Source organism: Eschrichtius robustus, chromosome 4 (genome assembly GCF_028021215.1).
Source record: "Eschrichtius robustus isolate mEscRob2 chromosome 4, mEscRob2.pri, whole genome shotgun sequence".
In the NCBI taxonomy this organism is placed as follows: domain Eukaryota; kingdom Metazoa; phylum Chordata; class Mammalia; order Artiodactyla; family Eschrichtiidae; genus Eschrichtius; species Eschrichtius robustus.
Genome location: NC_090827.1, coordinates 13,406,168 through 13,429,123, shown reverse-complemented (window position 1 = coordinate 13,429,123; position 22,956 = coordinate 13,406,168). Strand labels below are relative to the sequence as shown.

Below are 22,956 nucleotides of genomic sequence, written 5' to 3'. Positions count from 1 at the left end.
TGGTATTTTCATCTTAAGCATCTTTGCTGTAGACATCATTCCCTCAAGCATTTTCGCCGCAAACACTTTTGCTGCATAACTAATTGGCCATAAGGCAATTTTGCTGTAAAACATAAAATAACAAAAAATAAAAGAGGAATGTAAAAAAAGACATAATGAAACATAAGAAATGAATAACAAATTCAAAATGACTTTATTGAGAAATACAAAATATTTGAATATCTTTAAAATGTGTGTAGATTCACGGCAATACTGTGCAAATAACTGATTTTATTTTGTAGGTTGTACCTAAGCACTTGTCTTCAATGTATTTCATTCATAGTATTTTATACACTTTTTTTCCTTGTTGATTCATTTCTTTGTTTGGCATTGTAATTTTTCTTTTTCACTGAAATTTCTTCCTTCATTAAAAGAGGTATCAGTTCCCAAATACTAAGATGCATATTTGTAACTGAGTTTTTTTTTTTTTCAAGTTTAAATCATTCTTATTTAAGCACTGATTTTACAAAATGTGATTGTTCAAAAGGTGAACTAAAGGTACAGCTTAATTTGTTCATGTATTGATAAATTGCCTTCAAAATACATTGGAGCTAGATGTGCATATAAGATTTTACTTGCGTTTTGGAAGAAATCACACAGAAGCTGCTGCTTTTTCAATACACTTGGCCAGTTTCACATTCTTTTGGTCAGCACTCCACAGTCATGTGATGTTAGAGTCATCTGGACCTTGCTGTACCCATTGAACCACTCCAGGTGTTGATTCATCTTCTCTGCTTGCAGGGCAACTCGGGACATAAAGCCAAATGCCTGATTAAAATTTTTGAAAGAGAACTCTTTGTAGATGGCATCTCTCTCACTTAATTCCAACCATCCCGCTGCTTTCAGGTCAAGCATAACTCGGTTCCTCTCCTCTGCGGTCCACCAGTGAGCATCTGCTGACACGGCCGCGAGGCACGGCTCCTGCCCCGCTGCGCCCGGAACCAGCGCCGCGCCGCCCTCGCCCCCAGCAGCGCCGCCGCCAAGATCTTTGGCCGAGAGCTGCCCGCAGCGCTACCTGCCCGCCGCCCGCTGCCCCGGCGCCTCTCCGCCTCCCGACCCGGCGCCAGGGCCCGAGCGGGTGTAACTGAGTTTTGTATTGTGTTGCTTGCTGTTTGTTCTTGGCATATTGTCACATGTCCATTGAGAACAGACTCCCAAACCAGCATGGGCCCAAACCTTTCCACACACGTGACAAAACCATCAAAAGCAAATCTCCAGGCCAGTCAGGATCTGATTGGAAGATGCCCCCAGGCCCAGCGACATCTTGAGAACTCATGAACTACAATCATTTGTCAAATGCCTTCGTTCCTTGACTCAACTGAATTTCTTATTTTCTTAAAAACTCACCTATGCATTCAAGTGATAGGTTTTTTGTTTGTTTGATTTTAATTTTATGCAATATTTTTAGGTGTTTTTACGCACATGAAATCTAGGATATCTAGACTTCCATGTTGCCAAAAATCAGATTTCTAAACATAATTGTGCAAAACAGACTTTAAAAAACACAAATGAAAAATAAAAAGTAAATAGAATGAAAGATTAAAATGGAAAAGTCTTCAAGTATATAACAGTTTTTGTAGGTATTAAGATTATCAATGATGTATCTTATTCCTGATTATTTTGTATTTTACAAAAGGTTCTCTAATAAATATAAATTACATTGGAAAAGAAAACTGCTTTGTGCCAGGCATTGTTATAAACGCTTTACATTTACTACCTCACTTAATCCTCACAATAGAACTTGGAGTGAAGTAATATTATTAATTCCATTTCACAGATGAGAAATTCAGAGACAAAAAATTCTGTGAAGTTTATAAAGTTAGTAAGTGTTGGGTTTTTTCTAACACAAGCTTTCTTCCCATAAAGGCTGCGTCTTAAACACTGTGTATTATTATCTCTCAGTATGTATTGAAACACTGTTTCTTCATTCCAACTTGAACACCTTCTCACTTTGGAGCAATAATAGTCTGAAGATCCCCATTCTAGTCCCTGGTTAGGCCTCTAGTTACCGACAAGATTTCAGTACACTTATTCTTCTAGACTTAATTTTCCTAAAGTGTGAAACTAGTAATTTAAATTAGATAATCTCTGAGGACCCTCCAGTCTAAGATTTTGTGATAGCACAATCCTATTAGACAATTATTTCTAAGGTATCATGAAATTAAAAATTTACCATTTAATTGCAAGATTAATAGGGAATAAAAAGGGCTCATCTCCTCTGGGTAAATAACAAGGATCAAGATTTCTGGATCCTATAATAAAAGTATGTTTAGTTTTGTGAAAAACTGCCCAACTTATCTCCCTAAGCAGCTGTATCATTTTGCATTCCTACCAGTAACGAATGAGAGGCTCCACACTCTCCCTAGCATGTGGTGTGTCAGTGTTCCAGATTTTGGCCATTCTAATAGGCCTGTAGTGGTATCTCACTGTGGATTTAATTTGCATTTCCTTGATAGCACATGATGTGGAGCTGATGCTTATTTTTCATCATATATCTTCTTTGGAGAGATGTCAGTTAAGGCCTTCAGTTAAGTTCTATTTCTTGATGGGGTTGTTTTCTTACTGCTGAGTTTGTTAATTTTGGATAATAGTCGTTTATCAGATATATTGCAAATATTTTCTCTCAGTCTGTGTTTTGTCTTTTCATTCTCTTGAGTATTGAGATATTTTCATCTTTTTTTTCTTCTTATGTTGAAAACACAGAGATGAGTCACAATGTCCTGTTTTTTTTTTTTAATAGATCTTTACTGGAGTATAATTGCTTCACAATACTGTGTTAGTTTCCGTTGCACAACAAAGTGAATCAGCCACATGTATACATATATTCCCATATCCCCTCCCTCTTGAACCTCCCTCCCACCCTCCCTATCCCACCTCACTAGGTCATCACAAAGCACCAAGTTGATCTCCCTGTGCTATGCTGCTGCTTCCCATTAGCTAACTATTTTACACTTGGTAGTGTATATATGTCGATGCCACTCTCTCACTTCGTCCCAGCTTACCCTTCCCCCTGCCCTATGTCCTCAAGTGCATTCTCTGTGTCTATGTCTTTATTCCTGCCCTACCACTGGGTTCAGCAGTACCTTTTTTTTTTTTTTTTAGATTCCATATATATGCATTAGCATACAGTATTTGTTTTTCTCTTTCTGAGTTACTTCACTCTGTATGACAGACTCTAGGTCCATCCACCTCACCACAAATGACTCAATTTTGTCTCTTTTTATGGCTGCGTAATATTCCATTGTATATACGTACCACATCTTCTTTATCCATTCATCTGTCGATGGACATTTAGGTTGCTTCCATGTCCTGGCTATTGTAAATAGTGCTGCAATGAACACTGTGGTACATGTCTCTTTTTGAATTATGGTTTTTTCAGGGTATATGCCCAGTAGTGGGATTGCTGGGTCATATGGCAGTTCTATTTTTAGTTTTTTAAGGAAACTCTATACTGTCCTCCATAGTGGTTCTATCAATTTATATTCCCACCAACAGTGCAGGAGGGTTCCCTTTTCACCACACCCTTTCCAGCATTTATTGTTTCTAGATTTTTTTGATAATGGCCATTCTGACCGGTGTGAGGTGATACCTTATTGTAGCTTTGATTTGCATTTCTCTAATATTAGTGATGTTGAGCATCTTTTCATGTGTCTCTTGGCCATCTGTATGTCTTCTTTGGTGAAATGTCTATTTAGGTCTTCTGCCCATTTTTTAATTGGATTATTTGTTTTTTTGATATTGAGCTCCATGAGCTGTTTGTATGTTTTGGAAATTAATCCTTTGTCCGTTGTTTCATTTGCAAATATTTTCTCCCATTCTGAGGGTTGTCCTTTCGTCTTGTTTATGGTTTCCTTTGCTGTGCAAAAACTTTTAAGTTTAATTAGGTCCCATTTGTTTATTTCTGTTTTTATTTTCATTACTCTAGGAGGAGGGTCAAAAAAGATCTTGCTGTGGTTTATGTCAAAGAATGTTTCTTCTATGTTTTCCTCTAAGAGTTTGATAGTGTCTGGTCTTACATTTAGGTCTTTGATCCATTTGGAGTTTATTTTTGTGTATGGTCTTAGGAAATGTTCTAATTTCATCCTTTTACATGTAGCTGTTCAGTTCTCCCAGCACCACTTATTAAAGAGGCTTTCTTTTCTCCATTGTATGTTCTTGCCTCCTTTGTCATAAATTATGTGGCCACATGTGCATGGGTTTATCTCTGGGCTTTCTATCCTTTACCATTGATCTGTATTTCTGTTTTTGTGCCAGTACCATACTGTCTTGATTACTGTAGCTTTATAGCATAGTTTGAAGTCAGGGAGCCTGATTCCTCCAGCTCCATTTTTCTTTCTCAAGATTGCTTGGGCTATTTAGGATCTTTTGTGTTTCCATACGAATTGTAAAATTTTTTCTTTTAATTCGGTGAAGAATAACATTGGTAGTTTGATAGGGATTGCACAGAATCTGTAGATTGCTTTGGGTAGTATAGTCATTTTCACAATATTGATTCTTCCAATCCAAGAACATGTTATATTTCTCCATCTGTTTATGTGATCTTTGATTTCTTTCATCAGTGTTTTATAGTTTTCTGAGTACAAGTCTTTTGCCTCCTTAGATAGGTTTATTCCTAGGTATTTTATTCTTTTTGTTGCAGTGGTGAATGGGACTGTTTTCTTAATTTCTCTTTCTGATTATTCGCTGTTAGTGTATAGGAATGCCAGAGATTTCCTAGCATTAATTTTGTGTCCTGCAACCTTACCAAATTCATTGATTAGTTCTAGTAGTTTTCTGGTGGCATCTTTAGGATTTTCTATGTATAGCATCATGTCATCTGTAAACAGTGACAGTTTTACTTCTTCTTTTCCAATTTGTATTCCTTTTATTTCTTGTTCTTCTCTGACTGCCGTGCCTAGGACTTCCACGACTATGTTGAATAAGAGTGGCGAGAGTGGACATCCTTGCCTTGTTCCTATCTTAGTGGAAGTGCTTTCAGTTTTTCACCATTGAGTATGATGTTTGCTCTGTGTTTGCCATATATGGCCTTTATTCTGTTGAGATAGGTTCCCTCTATGCCCATTTTCTGGAGAGTTTTAAACACTCAAAATTACTAAGAGAAACTGAAAGGAAAGTTTAAATGAGTTATTGTCTCACTACTTTCCAATAGCTGACCTAGACCTCAGAAATAAATTCTTAAAATATTTTGGCAAGAAATGCAATATGAGATTTCCATTTAGAAATATTTGCTTGAAGCCAGGGAAGGTCGTTTATAGCATGTTGTTATGATTGGGACTCTGCAGTCAGATTGCCTGAGTTCAAATCCTATTTTATACTTAATATTGTATAGATTTTGCTACTTTATTCTGCTTTGGTGTGTATTATGTTTCCTATGTTAAATCTGGATAATTTTACTCCTACATCATAGCACTGTCAGGATTAAATGAGTTAATTTGTATATGAAGAGTGTCAAATAAGACCCGGTATATAATAAGGCTTTATTTACTTAATGTTAGTTAATTTGGTGATTCTGCTGATTTGCTGATGTTGCTGCTACCATATAGAATTTTAAGGAGAAAAGAAAATTTATCTAAAATGTATTCTGAAGTTCAGAATACCACAGTCAATGCTGCTTCATGTAGAAAAATCCAGGAAGTAGCTTTACTAGATATGTGTTCCACGTGTGTACATGTGTGTGTTGAGAGAAGGGGTTATAGACTGCCCCATCTCTGGACATTAAAGCCAATATAAAAGCAATCTAGGTGTCAATATACCTTGAAAAACCTCATACAGTCAGGTGAATATTAATTTGCTTCTCTAGAGACAGTAACCCTCTCTTTAGGAGAAACTCTAAAGCTCTGAAACATTGCTCTGTTAACTACTAGAGAAAAAAAACCTGACAATTTATTATTACTTTATGGTCATTTGTATGTGGGTTCATTTATTTTCTGTAGTCCAAGTCAGAAACATGATGAATACGAATTTGTTTCTCTATAGAGGGTAAGCCTCTCTTTAGGAGAAATGTTAAAGCTCTAAAACTACCTTGTTAACTATGAGATAAAAAGCTTACTATTATTACTTTATGGTCATTTGTGCATGGGTTCATTTCTTTTCAGTAGTTCAAGTCAGAATTATGATGATGAATGATGATCTTTCATAGCTATTGGTTTCTGAGTATCTATTACACACCATTTTCTTTTATGATTTTTTTCTAATTTTTATAAAAAGCTTCCTCTTACATACTACACTTTAAATGGCCATGTCTATTATTACCCTATTAATTTTAAAGATGGGGAGATTGAGGCTTATACAGAGAGTTACCATCTATAGGTTCAGGGCTAGTAAAGAATGTGACTTAACGAGGATTTGATCTCACTGTTCCTGACCAGTCTTAAGAATTGGAGCTGAGCCTGTGTCTTTGTAGAATCTGAGAAATTTTAATATATGAGCCATAATATTAATTTTAATTAAATGTACTAAATCTGGGACTTTGTCATAGATGTATATGGCTCAAAAATAACTTGTTTTCCAAATGCTAGCCACAAATTTATGCCATACCATGTGGCTCTCTTTTTTAATAAGATGGTGAAATTCCATATATAGTGGAATTTTGTGGGGTCTTTATGTCTAAATAAATAAAAGATAATAAAAATGGGAATCAAAATATTGCAAACATTAGGTTATATAATTCTGAGCAAACCTTTCTTTATTAAATATTTAGTCTCCCTTATCTTTTTACACAGTTTGCTTTGAAACAATTGGCAAAAATTATAATCTTCAAGTCTATGGTATAAAATTTCAGTTATGTTCATAGATAAAATATTTTTGAATAACGCATTCATGGAAAATATTGAGTTCCAACTCAATGGTGCCACCTTTTACACAAACAGAAGGAATATGACTATGTGGGTGTTAGTGGTGCCACAGCGTTTACTATGCTAATTACTCCAGGAAAATCATAGCAGAAGGAAAAAAATCTTGCTTACATGAACAGAATCAAGTTCTTCTTCAAACTATTTTGGTATGAACACCTGCCACACCATTGCTGACTACTAAAATACGCATATATCTTATTCCACTGGAATAAAATCTTCTCAGGGCAAGGATGATCATAGATAGAGATCTTTCTATTTCCAGGACTTAGCTCCATGTTTACATATAGTTTTCTTAATTTAGTAACTAAGTAAATAATATAGCTATGTTTCATATAAGCTGGAGGAGTCTCTTTCATCACCCAGGCAAGAGAAGATAAAAATCTATTTTTTCTTGAGTGCCTGTTTATTCTTGTGATGTATAGTTCACATTGAGGATAAGAAGGACATATATATATATATATATGATGTATTTACATTCAGATGCTATTACAGTACATTCTAATCATATAAAGAAAATAAGGTACTTTGCTCAACATAATAACAGTTAAACATACTGCTTCAATGTATATAAACTAATGCATGTTCACTAAATTGAAGTTTTTATAAAAACTTGTAACTTTTTTTGGGCTTCCCTGGTGGTGCAGTGGTTGAGAGTCTGCCTGCCAGTGCAGGGAACACGGGTTCGAGCCCTGGTCTGGGAAGATCGCACATGCCGCGGAGCAACTGGGCCCGTGAGCCACAACTGCTGAGCCTGCGCGTCTGAAGCCTGTGCTCTGCAACAAGAGAGGCCGCGATAGTGAGAGGCCCGCGCACCGCGATGAAGAGTGGCCCGCACTCGCCGCAACTAGAGAAAGCCCTCGCACAGAAACGAAGACCCAACACAGCCAAAAATAAATAAATAAATAAATTAATTAATTAAAAAAAAAACTTGTAACTTTTTTTTAAACAATCAGCCTAAAATCTTCAGAAATGTATTAGCTTCTCACAGATCACTTTAGAGCTTATTTAAATATTAACCCAGACAACAAATTTTTCATCTTCAAAAGCTTCCTAATGGTGCTGAACTTTATATATTCAAACTAATTTGGAAAAAACAGAAACTTCAGGTCCAGGCTAGCATGGGCCTGCATGCTGCTGATTACTGTGGATTTAAAAATAAATGCCATCTCAAAAAATAAATAAATAAATAAATAAAATAAATGCCATCACTTAATAGATCATATAGACTTTCCAATCCACCACTTACTGGAATCTCACAATACATCTGTGAAGTCATCTAGGTATTTTTTACCCCCATTTTACAATTCAGGAATATTTACTCATAGAAACTGCTTAAGAGTCAGAGTCAGGAACAAAATTCATGCTTTAGACTCCAGATTGGACTCACTTTCCACTATACCACTTCAAATAATTAGGATGATTGTCCCAGAACCAAGAGCTAAATAATATACTCTATAAACTACCATAGGATAAATGAAGCCTCTTAAACATCCTTAGGAAATCTTCTCTTTTAAAAGAGATTGGTGTTCACTGTGAACAAATAAACTGGAAAATCCCAAGGGAAAAACAGAATTACAGCAAAATTCTAAACTCTTTACTTCTCTTCCCTTTCTCACCACTCTCTTTTACAGAAACATCAGAACTCCTCAAATATTCACATGTGGACTGAACAGAAACAAGGAGAATATGGAAATTGCATCCATTCCAAGAGAAATTATTTTCCCTTTCTAATGGCTCATTCACTCACAAGATTTCTTATAATTTTAAGAAATTTCTGAAGATAATACCTAACCATAAATATAGATAAAACAATATTTATACCTAAAATGGTGACCTTCATTATGCTGACAGATTCTGAATATTGCTGAAGAATATTATGAAAGGTGGTCTTACATAATCTCTTACAGATTCTTGCTATGAAATCTCAAGTTTGATTCTTACTATGACTCAGAAGTATTTTCAACCATCCCTAATTGGCATTCCCCAGCAGCATTTCCAAACCTTTTCCACTCTCCACTTCACTTCCGCAATGTTCCACTGCCTTAAGTATTATTGAGATGATTATAACCACTTCCTGTGAATTTCCTCAACTTTCCTTCAATAAAATGATTGTTTCCTTAGGTCAAAGTTCAAGATTTACCAAATCTTTCTTTTTAACACCTTACTAAGCCAAATTGGTTTTATAAATTTCTTTCCCACCCCCTTGAGATTTTTTCTACTCAATTCAAAAATACCCCATGTGTTCACATGCAATGTTTCACTAAATTCTAGCTATTCATATACATATAACTTCACCATCAAACACTGAATAAAGACTCTACTGCTGTTGTTCACTCCTTCCCATCCACTTGCTCCTTACTGCTTGTGCTGGTCTTCCATTAATACCACAAACACTATAAAGAAACTTCTCTGTATAATTTAATCAGGGGTTCTTCATCTCTAGAATCCATGGACTTGGTGCAGCCCATATCCAAACAACATTTAATGACAGTTAAGATAACCACCCTCCATTGGGAGATTGGGATTGACATGTATACACTGATGTGTATAAAATGGATGACTAATAAGAACCTGTTGTATAAAAAAATAAATTAAATTAAATTAAAAAATTAAAAAAAAAAGTGGGTCAAACTATAAATTTAATTTATGAGGGGTCTTGTGATACAGACCCAAAGCAAAGGTTAAAAAAAAAAAAAAAAAAAGATAACCACCCCCCCAAAGAAGGATTTTCTCCTCAGGGATAATGATCTCTACTGGTTCCTCTTTCAATTTCAAACTTGTTCTTTCTTTATTTCCTTTTTTCACAAAATATAAATATTTGCAATGATATGTCAATTTGTTTCTCTCCTCCCCTCTATTCCTCTTTGGTAATCTCATCCCATATCAGCTTTAACTTTCACCTCCAGACAAAGTGATGTTAAACCATTGCTCCATCCTTTCTCTATAGAGCCCCAGTGCCACTTTTCAGTTATATCCTGAAACATATATTCAGACAGGGGTTAAAAGTCCAACTCTGACACTTATTAGTTATTTAATTTTGGTTAAAGTTGACTAACCTCACCACCTTGTTTTTCTAATATATACAAAGGCCTGTGTGAGGAGTAACTAAATAATTTATGTAAAACTCATATGACTATGCCTTAACATACTAGGAATTCAGTAAGTGCTAGCTACTGTTTACACTTACTTACTCTATATGTCTTACTTTTTATGTTCCTTATTTCTATTAATTTTATATTTGTCTAGTTCCAAAGGCCAAAAGCTAGGAATCTTCTTTGATTTTTTTCCTTGTACTGGCCCCAGAATTATAGTAAGGTCCAAGTCTTCCAGCGGCACAGCTTCATAGCAGTTCACTTTTCCCCCTTCCCATTATAGCTATCCTAGTCAGATAACTTATTACCTCCCATTTAGACAATTTCAACAGATTTCCAACTGTTTTCCTGATTTCAGTTTCTTGACCTCTAGTCTATCATTTATATATTGGGGGATGCTGTTTTCTTTCCTAACGTAGATATAAATAAATATACAATCATTCCATGACTCAAACCTTCTCATTCTTTGCTATTTCCTAAGATATTAAATTCAGAAACATTAGTTTGATATTCGAAACCTATTACCAGCTCATTTTAATTTACTATGCCAACCTTTTCTGGTCCTTAAAATCGATAAGGTTCCACAAACTAAACTATTGGTTTTTCCCTACCCAGAGTCCACTTTTCTGATACTCTTCTCTCCTTCTGAAATACCCTAATAAATGAATTTCATATACTCCCTACCATTAATTTTTTAGCTAAAATGATACTTCCTCTATAAAATCTTAATCTTATGATCTAAAGTTCTCTATCCCTACTATAAAAAGGGGAGGGATGATGTGGAACTTCATAAATGACAAAGTGTGAAGCTCGGCAAATCTCCCCCAAAAGCAATGATAAAACTGGACAAAATTGACCGAAATTTTTTTTCAGGGTTCTTAAATCTAACCAAAGGCATACAACAAATTGAAAATCACTTATTCAAAAAAAAAAAAAAAAAAAAAACAAGCTACTGAACATTATATAAGAAGAGTAAGTCCATGGCATTTTAGCCTCAGCCCCAACCCCACTCCTCAGTTCCATTGGAAAGGCAGTTCTAGCAGCTAGGGAAGGACATGAAAACCAAAAGCTTCCATGCCAGGGGGTTGAGGATTTGATTCGGAGTGGTATGTGGGGAAAAAAATCATACTTATAGGCAGTAGAGAAAATGATAACAATCTAGGTATCAAACAATTAAGGAAAGTCAATACCTTACAAACCTGAGGTTGCAATACAAGTTTGATCAAGCAACAGACCAGAAGACTAGCCAGAAATTTAACAAGGCTATCTGGGGAATAAGAGAGTTATCGTGGGCCTTGATAAACTCCCATAAATCCTATAAATTTCCTCAACGTGATAAAAGGCCTCTATGGAAAATAAACAGTTAACTCATACTCAAATGTGAATGACAAAATGTTCTCCATCTAACACTGGAAACAGGAAGGGTTTTCTTGCCTCAAAATTACATTCAACATTGTATTAGAGGTTCTAAGCAATGTAATAATTAAAATAGATTTTTTTTAAATAAATAAAATTTTAAAAGCCATCTAGATTAGAAAGGGAGGATTAAAACTTTTCATTTGCATAACATAATCTTGTTTGTAGAAAATTCAAAGGAATACATGAAAAAATTTGAGTTCCTCAAGGCCACAGGTGACCAGGTCAAAAAAAAAAAAAAAAAAATATATATATATATAAATTATTTTTATATATTAGGAAGAACAAACTGAAAATAAAATACAGGAAATGATTCCATTCACAGTTATCATGAAACTGAATAATATCCTAAGGAAGAAATTAAAAGCATAAGACTTATACAGTGAAAAGCAAAAAATATTATTAAAATAATAAAACATATTATTATTATATTAAAATCATAACATTCTAAAAAATGGAGATACAGTCTACGCTCATGAAATAGAAGATTCAATATTCTTAAGATGGCAACCTTTTCCAAATTGACCTATAGATTTAACACAACCCTTGCTGATTTCCCAGAAAGCTGTTTTGAAGAAATTAAAAGCTGATCCTAATATTTATGTAAAATGAGAAGGACACAATAGTCAAATATAAGTTTGAAAAAAGAGGAAAAAGAATTTACTCGATTTCAAAACTTACTGTAAGTCTACAATATGTTACTGGCATAAGGACAGGCATATAGATCAAGTGAACAGGACTGAAAGTTCAGAAATAAACCTATATGTTTACAGTCAACTGATTTTCAACAAAGGGGCCAAGGCTACTCAATGAAGGAAAGGATAATCTTTCTATGAAATAGAGTAGGCAAACTGTATATTCACATGCCAAAATACTGTCTCATACCACAGTCAAATACAAACACAAAATTGCTCCTATCCCTAAATATAAGGAAATAAATATATAAAATTTTAAGAAGAAAGCAGAAAAAATCACAGTGACCTTGAATTATTCAGAGAGTTCTTAGATGTCAGAAGCAAGCTACTTAAAAGAAAAAAATTGATAAACTGAACTTCAACAAATTAAAATTTTCACTTCAAAAAGTACCATTCAGAAGAGAGGGGAAAAAAGACTGGGAGAAAATATCTGCAATCCATATATCTGATAAAGAACTTTTATCAAGTATATATATAAAGAATATTTAAAGTTAAATAATCATAAAATCTAATTAAATACAAATAAGATTTGGACAAACACTTTATCAAAGAAAATATACAGATGGCTAGTAAGCACAGGAAAAGATACTCAGTATCATTAATCATTAGAGAAACAGAAATGTAAACTTTAATTAGATACCACTTTATATGTTTCACAAAACTGACAAGGATGTGAAGAAACTAGACTCCTCATACATTGCTGGAGGGAATGTAAAACTGTACACATTTTGGAAAACAGTTGCACAGTTACTTAGGAAGTTAAACATTAATTTACCATATGACTGAGCATTCCCCTTCCAAGATATCTACCCAAGAAAAATGTTATGAACTGAATGTTTCTATCCCTCCAAAATCTGAGTGTTGAAGCCCTCAACCCTCAGTGTGACTGCATTTTTTAGATGGAGCCTCTAAGAATGTAATTAAGGTTAAATGAGGCCACAAGGGTGGGGCCTGATCTGAAAGGATTAGTGTCCTTAAACGAAGAGACACCAAAGACCTTGCTTTTTCTCTCTCTCCATGCACACACAAAGAATAGGACATGTGAGCACACAGGAAGAAGGCAGCAACCCAAGAGTGTTCTCATCAGACACCAACACTACTATAAGTTTTATCCTGCTGCCCAGAAATGTGAAAAAATAAATTTCTGTTCTTTAAGTCACCTAGTCTGTGGTGTTTTGTTACAGCAGCCCAAGCAGATTATGACTCAAAATAAAATATATATGTCCTTACAATGACTTTTACATAAATATCCATAGTAGCATTTTTCATAATAATCAAAAAGTGCAAACAATCCAAAGTCTCTTAACTTTTGAGTGGAAAAACAAAATGTGATATTTCTACAATGGAAAATTATTCATCATTGGAAGAAATATATTCTTGATACATGCTACAACATGTATGAACATCTAAAACTCCTTCTAAGTGAAAGATGTCAGACACAAAAGACTACATATTGTCTAATTTCATTGACATCAGATGCCTGGAAGCAATAAATCTGTAGAAACAGATCTGCGGTTGGCTGGGGCTGATGTGGGAATGGGGACTGACTGATTGCAAATGTGCATGAGGGATCTTGTTGGTGATGGAAATGCTCTAAAAACTGGATTTTGGTAATGGTTGCACAACTCTGTAAATTTACTACTAATAACTGAATCGTCATTTAAAATAGATGGATTTTATGATATGTAAATTATACCTCACTGCATCTGTTGGAGGAGGAGGAAGAAGAGGAGGAGGAGAAGCAGAAGCAAAAAGGAAGACAGACACAACTGTGGTGGGGAAAAAACAGAAGTGGAGTATTTGGTTCCTCAACATTGGGTATCCTCCCCAGGGTAGCAGGAGCGGTAGAATATCGGTCTCGTATGGTAAGATGTTTACGGAGGTACTTACAATTGTTATGCTAAGGTTTAACCTACTGGAACAAGGAAGACCCAAAGAGGGTGGGTTTAAATAAGATAGGGGGTTATGCTAATATATAACAGTTCACGCAGGGCAGCTCTGCTCTACAGGAGAGCCAGGTTCCTTCTGTCTCATTCCTCTGAAACCTGCTAGTGCATAGTCCTTACCAGCATGGTGACAGCTGGGTCACAGACACAGCAATATTCCAGTTCACTGAAAGGGGAGAAGTGTTGTCTAGGGCAAGTAGCTTGTCTTTAAGTTGGAAATGACTTGTAACTTGTCCATACTTCCACTCACATTCTATTGGCCTTCTATATAACTGCAAGGAAAACTTGAAAATGTAGTTCTATTGGGGGTTGGGGGGTATGGATCCACCTGAAACTGCTACCGTGGAAGAGAAGAAGAATCTATTTTGAACAGTTTAATAGAGTGGATGAAAACAGTTTATTCAACTTATGGTAACAGATAATAAGAATAATCCATACAAACTGTTGATGGTAAAGAGATCAAGCTTAAGTAACTAGCAGGTACACTGACTCTCTTCACAAGCCTGCTGACAGGGTTTCTACACACAACAGAAAGTCAGACAGGCTGCATCTATAATGTGTGGAGATAGGTGGCTGGCATCAATCCTAGGGCTGAAGTTCAAATAAGGGCTTCAATTTACAAAACAAATTTGCAAAAACCAGGCAGGGCCTGAAGATGTAAGAGACTACAGGTACTGGCCAGATAATTTACAGGTAGTTACAAAAATAAAATAGGTCCACAATTAATGGAAATCAGGTATTAACGTGGTCCTGAGAAGACAGGTGAATTCGAGTTGCTGATATTATTACCAGAACCTGTACACACTCTCTGCCGTCCCGAGGGGCCCACATCACCTGCTCCCTGTCATCTTTCAGGAATCTGCTCAAAATCATCTCCTTAGAGAGCTCTTTTCCTGACTGTTCTCCTTAAAATGATACCCCTAACTTCATCATCGCTATCCCTCTTATGCTGCTTCATTTTAAAAAATTTTTCATACCAACTCTTCAACCTGAAATTGTATATATAATTTGTTGTTCCCTCAACTAGAATATACATTCCAAGAGAGCAAGATATTTATGTTTTCACTACTATACTATGAGTTCCTAAAATAATTCCTAGCTCAGAGTAGACATTCAATAAATATTATCAAATAAATTGAACGAACGCACATACATTAGCAGCACAGCAAGGTTGGCAACAAAGCTGAGATGATGTCAAATTACTTCAAATGTACTGTTATGTTTGGTACCAAATACTGGGGTCACACTGAACATGCAGTAAACAAACAATTATTTCTAGCTGTAGGTGAGGAAGAAAGTAAAAATATAAAACTAAGATCAGCACTCCTAGAAATCCCGTAACACTTCATTTTACTGCTACTGAGAACTTTATAATTGATTACACTTTGTTTCACAATTGTTTATATATACGTTAATGTTACTTATGTCTGTTACTTGCTAAACATAAGATACTTGAAGCTAGAAACCACATTGATTCCTCTTGATATCTCTTTCAGCAATAATTATAGTATTTTGCAAATTAAAAGCTCTTAATAATATTTATTTAGATGGAAAAATAAATTAATCAATAATTAACAAACAATGAATGCTGATTTTCACAGATTGCAGAGCATTTTTTATTCAAATAAACAAGCTTCATTGGCTACTTTAATAATATGACCAATAAAAAAATATTTTTAATTTAAAACAACTACCTCACTTAAAGAAAAAGAAAAGAGAGTAATCACAGACTGTGCATATAAAAGAACCACAAAACAGGATATCATTATTCTTCACCTACTTCTGTCCACCTCGGTTAGGAAACAATCCATGTTTTCATGTAACAGCACAGTGCCATGACACTCTGAGTTACAGCACACAATGCCAAATGTGTAGTAAAAATCCTCTGAGAGCATTAGTCAATGCATATGCATAACACTTTTATATTATAAAACTTGAGGGCTTATCTCTTTCTTTAATGTGAAAAGCAATTACTCTTCTGTAGATGTGGAATAATTATTTTAAAAATATCACTTGCTCTTAAAACACAGCGGAGGCATTGTGCTTTTGAAGCAGCCACTTTGAGCTCAAATCATTTTCAGTACTTCTGCTGCATTACCAAAAAAAAAAAAAAAAAAACACTAAGACTTTGCTATATGAAGGCTGATGTCATTATTAATGTCTTTATTCATGCTTAATTTTACTTGCTGAATCATGATTTTCTCCATGTTGAATTCACTATTCTACCACTGGTTTTGGAAAGGTGTGATCTTGAAGCTGGGAACAAGATAAACACCTTGACAGAAAAGTTACCTTTCTGTCCTTGTGGCCTGATGCTTCCATTCTCAGCCCAGCCCCACCTCCAGATCATATTTTTCACAGTCACAAAGATGTATTTTTGAACATGGCTGCTTCTCTGATTAGATCTTTTCTCCTTTCAGAGTAGAAAGCATGCCTTACTATTCTTCCTCTTTATTTCTTCTTTACCTTCTCCCTTAACTCACTATCCCTAGGCTGTAAATCATCTCATTTTCTACTGAATTTTGTATTTTGTTCCTCAAGAAACCACTGCCTAGTAATTATGTTATCTGTGCACATATATGTATTCTTCCTTAGTGGTTTAAATCCTTGAAGATGCAGAGTGCTCCTAAGTTACATCTACATTCTTCACTAATTCTACCTCACTATCTTGTACTGGGATGCTGAATAATGTTGGATGAAGGAAGGAATAAAGGATCTTACAATGTTGGTTATGCTTTTATGGACCTTTTCTGTTTACTCTTTCTCTGCTGCCTGCTGTTTGGCCATTTGCTGTTCATTAGTATCTACTAAACCATGGGTCTGGGAAATAAAGAGATAAAATGCAAAACAGTTCTTTTGTAACTTGCTATTTTCTCCTTATTACTCTTTATAAGTTACTAGGTAACCAAAAAATCTTGGCTGTGCAATTTGTCCAACAATAAAATATGTTTTTTAAATTTTTTTTCCTGTAGCAACTTAATAAGGAGCCTAGTTTGTACAATAAAGCACTCCTACAAAGGATGGAATAAAAGATATAAGGAAATTCTCCCCATAGAAAACAGAGTAAAATATTCAAGAATTTGTGAACAATGGATTCATCAACTTCCTTAAATGAGACGATTTTCAAAAAGAGACATTTAAGATCCACAACTGGAACATTAGTTTTCATCAAGTTCATTCCATTTGTCATAATATTTTAAGTAAAAAGAATTATGTTTTCTCCAAGAGAAGTCACTCAACCATGCTGTGGGGTGGCCATTTGGAGATCAGTCCTGCTTCCGGTCAGACCTCACGCCCTTCTGGAGGGACGCTGCCTCTCAGCATCTTTAACATCAAGTCAGCCTTTGTTGTGCTGCTAAAATACCAACAAACATGAAGATTTCATCTTGTAAGAGACAGAAGATAAAGGTCTGTGTGAGGTGTTCTTTCTAAGTTTTGCAATATGATGTGCATGCATTAGTCTGAATAATACATTCCAACAGATAACACTTCCTGATTAGATTGAACAAGTCATCAACTCACATAGAGTGAGCTAAGATGAGCTTTTACGCATAGGCAGTTGAATGTAGTAGTTAATACTGATACAAGCTAAAATCCCAATAGGAAACCATGGCAAACTCAAAACAGCATAATTTGAGAAGGATTTATTTTTCAAAGACATAAATTACACAGATATGGGTGGGATGCAGCAGAAAAATGAGGAGTAGTACAAGAATTCAGAGGTCGTAGCAGTGAGGTAGTAACCAGTCCTAGGCCCAGAGGATAGAGAGGAGAGAAATTTGTGGAGTCCTGAATAAGAGTGACAAAGAGCAGGCTGCCTTCAGAAAAGCGTGACTTTGGTTTGAGGTAAACACCCAGCTCAAGGTGACCTCACACAGGAGACAGAAAATACATACCCTGAACTCACTACCCTCCCCCCACTGATATATGTCTGGGACTCCCAATTAGCATTCTTAAACAGAAACCAAAGTAATCCAGGAACTATTTTAAAGGTTTCAGATGTGACCAGTTAGCTCACCTAACTGTATCTCAGTTTCTTCATCTGTCCAAAGCTAGTAAGAGTAGCTTATACTGCCTTATAGCTTATAAGGCAGTCTAAAGATTAGGTGAAAAAAATGAAGCACTTCTAACAGCTCATGGAATATAATAAGCTATAAGTAAATGCCACTTCTCATTCTTGGGCTTTCCAAATGAGGCTCTTTTGTCAAGAGTATACAGCAAATATAAAAGCCACAAAATGATGTTTCTTTCCTAGTTTCAGATATTAATGTATCTCTGTGCATTACTCTGTATTAAAAGACCAAGAAAATTGAGTGAAATTCTTTCTTTTTTAATATTTCATCTCATTCCTTTTTCCTTTTCACTTATATGAAAAGCCCAAATGTTTCCATACCTATAATCAAAATCAGTTACAGACAGGTGAATTTCAAATCCCAAAGGGGTTCAAGAATGACATCCTCACGCCCCAGATGTCAGTGAGACCCGCAGGACCATCAGAATTTCCTTTAGAACGCACTCCATTTCCAAAGGGAAAAACTGAAGCAGATTTGGGTAATGAACTCATGAATAACATTGCTACCCAGCAAATAATGACTTCACTGATGGAAATAAACATTTGCAAAGCAACAGAATAAAAACTTGAGTGTTCAAAAGATAATCAAATCCCTCAAACACATGGAGCAAGCCCTGCCTCCAAATGGTTTTCTCATATGTAATTGCCTGGAATGCTATTTCCTCTTATCTGCATGGCTAGCTACTTGGAAACTTCAAATCTTAGCATAAATGTTCCTTTTTGTATTTTCCATAATCACTCCATCAAAAATGAACTCCTGGTTTTAAACTGCACACACACACACACACAGCCCAGCTGTTATTTGTTATCATAGTATCACCATAGTATCATCTGCTTTGCTTTATGCCATTCTACCCTTTTTAAAAAAAAGAATATTTATTTGTTTCTTTAGCTCTTTTTGTATATCTCTCTTACTAGATTATAAATTCCTTGGGTGCTTGAGGTTAATTTATCTCACTCATCTGTATAAACTCCTAATACAGTGTACTGACTCGTGCATTAAATGTATCTTACAAATAAATGAACACTTGTCATTTTCATTTTTTAAAGAATAATGAATTGTTCTTGGTGATTCATAGTTTTCTTCCAGTTGGTCTCCCCTTCTCATATTTAAGGTTTAAGCACTTTCCAAGGAAAGGAAGTGTAAACTAGTGATTCATTCTGTGCTCTCATGGAGCCCTGGCATAAATTTTTGATAATGAATAATGGTGGTTTAACAACAAACCTGCCTTGTTCCACTGTAACAGATATAGTAAATAGGGGGTTAAAATTACCCATGAAAAGCATGAATCAACTTTGGAAGGATTACCACAAGAAAGAAGTGCTTGGTGAACTTATTTTGAGATAGATAGATAGAGATATAATATATATAATATATATGGTATATATATATCATATACACATTTGTATATATGATGGCATGTATGGCATATATGGTATATAACATATAGACATAGTTTAATATATAGTTTAATATAAGCATATGTATTTGTATGGGTGTGCATATATAAATGTATATATATGATGAGTTAATATAGAGGTAAAACTCCTTTAAACTGGGCAAAATTACCTAGAAATTCAAAACAATAAAAAGATAAACTCAAAAATTTCAAACATAAAGATTATTGACAAATTAATGTAGCAGAATAAGAACAGGATTTGGGAGCAGACAGAATGAGGCTGATGTGTCAGTTTCTCTTTGACCAATAAGAATGTGTCACCTTTTTTTTTTTATCCCCTAGTAACTTTCTATCATCAGAGCTACCTACACCGTGCTCAGTTTTAATAATATGAATAAGTACACAGGACCACCTCAACATATTCTGTTTGATTTTATATAAGTGTAAATTCAAAAGTAAGGTACAAAAATTATCACTGATTATTCAAAGTCATTCTATTCAAAAACATTCTCTATACAAAGATCATATCTGACTTTGATTTGTAGAACAGTTTTTTTTCCCAAAAAAAAATTCTAAGAAAACATATGTATTTTTTACTTTGAAACATATTCCTCATGTATAATAGACATTTTATGTCTTTTCTATGTTTTTAAGTCTTTTTTATGTTTGAAAATACAGCTTAAGGAATCAGCTTAGCCATTCTTATTATCATATTATATTAGTCTATCAGGGACCAAAAAAGCAAATATGTCTTGAAATGAGCCATGAATTCCTGAGAAAATAACATGATATTATGAGTTACTGAAGAAAATACTGGAAATTCAAAGAAACCAGTGATCAAGTTTTTAGAGTTAATATTTGCCCATATTGAAATAAAAAAGTGCAGAACATAGAAAGATAACCTTTTAAACAATCATGTCAGAAATAAACTCAAAATACCAGAGACGATGCACCTCTCAAAGTATAAAGTTTTCCTTGAATTCATTTCTATATTTGACCTTCACATATATCACTCTTCTACAACATTATGCCTCTCTACAACTGAATTCCATTTAGTTATGACTCAGTGCCTTATTTACTTCACTGATTGTATTAAGCCTACACAAATCATCAGAAAGCTTTAATTTGGTCCCCACAGGCTTTCTCTACTTCCCAGAAATGGTAACAAGGTATTTTAAATCCTCCCAACCCTAAGTACACATGTTGCAATATCACTACTATTTGCCAAATAAATTACACTACAAGTGTAATGCTCATCTTCCTGTGCTGACTAGCACAACTATCCCCTGAAGACAGAAAAAAGCAGAAGCATTTAATTTATATAACATTTTCTCAGTGCTAGCATTCGGGATCTTGATAAGGAACAACAAGGGGGAAAATAAAAGACACTGACTAGGCAGTTATTAAGCTTAGTATTATCAATGGTATGCATGGGAACTACCAATACATGTGGTAAAGGATGTTTGGGAAGGCATATAAATTTATGATGGACACATGCAATGGTGCTAAGTCATCATGTACTCCACTATTATTAAAATGCATTTAGATTAGTAGAGGAACAAACCACAATTGTTACCCCATGTACTCATCATACAACAATCACATGATCATAGTATTCCTATGGAGTATGTATTTATCCCCATTTTATGAATAAATTGAGGCTCAGATACAATAGGTGTGTTCAAGGTCCCACAGATAATAAGAGATGAAGCAGCATTCATATAAAGGCAGATTTATCTAATTCCATGGCCCATGCGCTTAACTGCCATGTTTTTTTCCCCCAAGCAGTATACATGGTATCAAATTAAAGCACATACTGAACCAAATGTAGATATTGTGAGTGAACATAGTACAATATGAAGAATCAAGGATCAAAAAGGGGATGAATGAGGAGTTTTTACAAAGCACTGTAATGGGAGGTCAAAAGGAAGAGGAGCACTTGTAGGTCAGGATCTAACACATGATAATAAAGGTTAAGCTAACTGTGTTAAGATTATGAGGCAGCCAGTGGAGAGCACAGCATTATACACAGTGATTTGCTCAAGGCTGAAAGCTTAGAGGCACCCCAAAAGTACTTGCTGAGTCATTCTTTTTTCCCCAGAATATGCAATTACCTATTGCACATTGGCTTGTGTGTCCTGCTTTTAAAAGCAAGCGTTTCAATGATGATTCTTTTGAAAATTACAAAATAATTTGACAAAATATTGTATGGATACTACAAGACTATGCATAATGTGATTCCCATAAATCTAACAATACTTGCCAAGTACATGCAAAAATAAGTTGTTAAATGTTAAAATAGAAAGTCGGATTACTTTTGTTCTCAAATTAAGCAAGTAGACTGGATCATGTGAAAGTTGGATATTACTGATAGTAGTTTTTAAATTCTGAATATAGTTAAGTCATTTTTGGTTTGTCAACATGAACAAACTATTTTTATGACTCATTACAATTGCAGAGTGTACATAAGTGTGGTTTTTAACCTCATAAGCCATATATTCCGAGTCACTTTATGACACATAGGTGATTCTTTTACCAAATCAGTATCATAAAAGGCCGATTAAAAACTGAATTATGCTTCCATAATCATGCACTCTATCCATAGAGGTAGCAAGAGAACAGAAGAAAGGGGTATGATATTATTACAAGAAAAATATTTGGTAGAAAGATAGAACACTTAAGCAACAACCAAAGAATACATCTTTACTTCCATTAAACACAGCTTTCATAGAAAGCTGCTAAAGATTCTTCTAAATAAAACAAGATCCAGAGCAGCACACATTGCTAAAATATATATTTTATGAGGTAACTTACACAACAGTACACAATTGTAGATCGTAGGTAAAAGACCCCAAAGCAGAAAGGCTATAAAATTATGATATAAAGACCTATAAATATCTGTGTTTCAATCTATTCATAGTAATAGAGATCTGTTACTTTAAAAGTGTGGTATTGAATGACTTAAGGGAAAGGCTTACCAATACGGGAGTACAACAATAAATCACAGAAAAAAGAATAAAATTTAGCTTTGCAATGTGTATCTTCAATAAAATTATATTAAAAATACTGAATTTCTTTAAAAAAGAAATTCCCTCTCTTTTCTGAAAAAGAAATGTTTTAAAAATCTAGAACATCATGTTTCTTTCTACTATTAACACAATTAAAAACACAAGTTATACGTAGAAGGCAACGACATAATGTCTTTTCATGCTCTAAAAATCCACAGCCCACCTCAGGTACATGTTTACGCTTCCTGCAGGCAGACATTCTTTCCTCTCATTTGCTATCTCCTATTGTAGCTGGCCCAATCTTGGAACAGTACTAGGTTTTTAATAAGTATTTGGATAGATTGATTTCACTGGGTACCCTCAAAATTAGATTCCCAATACATATTATTTTAATCCTTCCTGATGGGCAATTCTTTAACGGAAAGGCATAGTAT

At 34.7% G+C, this 22,956-nt stretch overlaps 1 protein-coding gene and 1 pseudogene across 2 annotated transcripts in view; both read right to left on the bottom strand.

The window, feature by feature from the left end:
• The window catches only part of GRID2 (glutamate ionotropic receptor delta type subunit 2), a 1,411,147-nt gene that overhangs the window by 1,112,610 nt on the left and 275,581 nt on the right, over positions 1–22,956 (bottom strand). The gene's annotated exons all lie outside the window — the stretch shown is intronic.
• LOC137764423 (pterin-4-alpha-carbinolamine dehydratase 2 pseudogene) lies at positions 632–1,205 on the bottom strand (annotated as a pseudogene).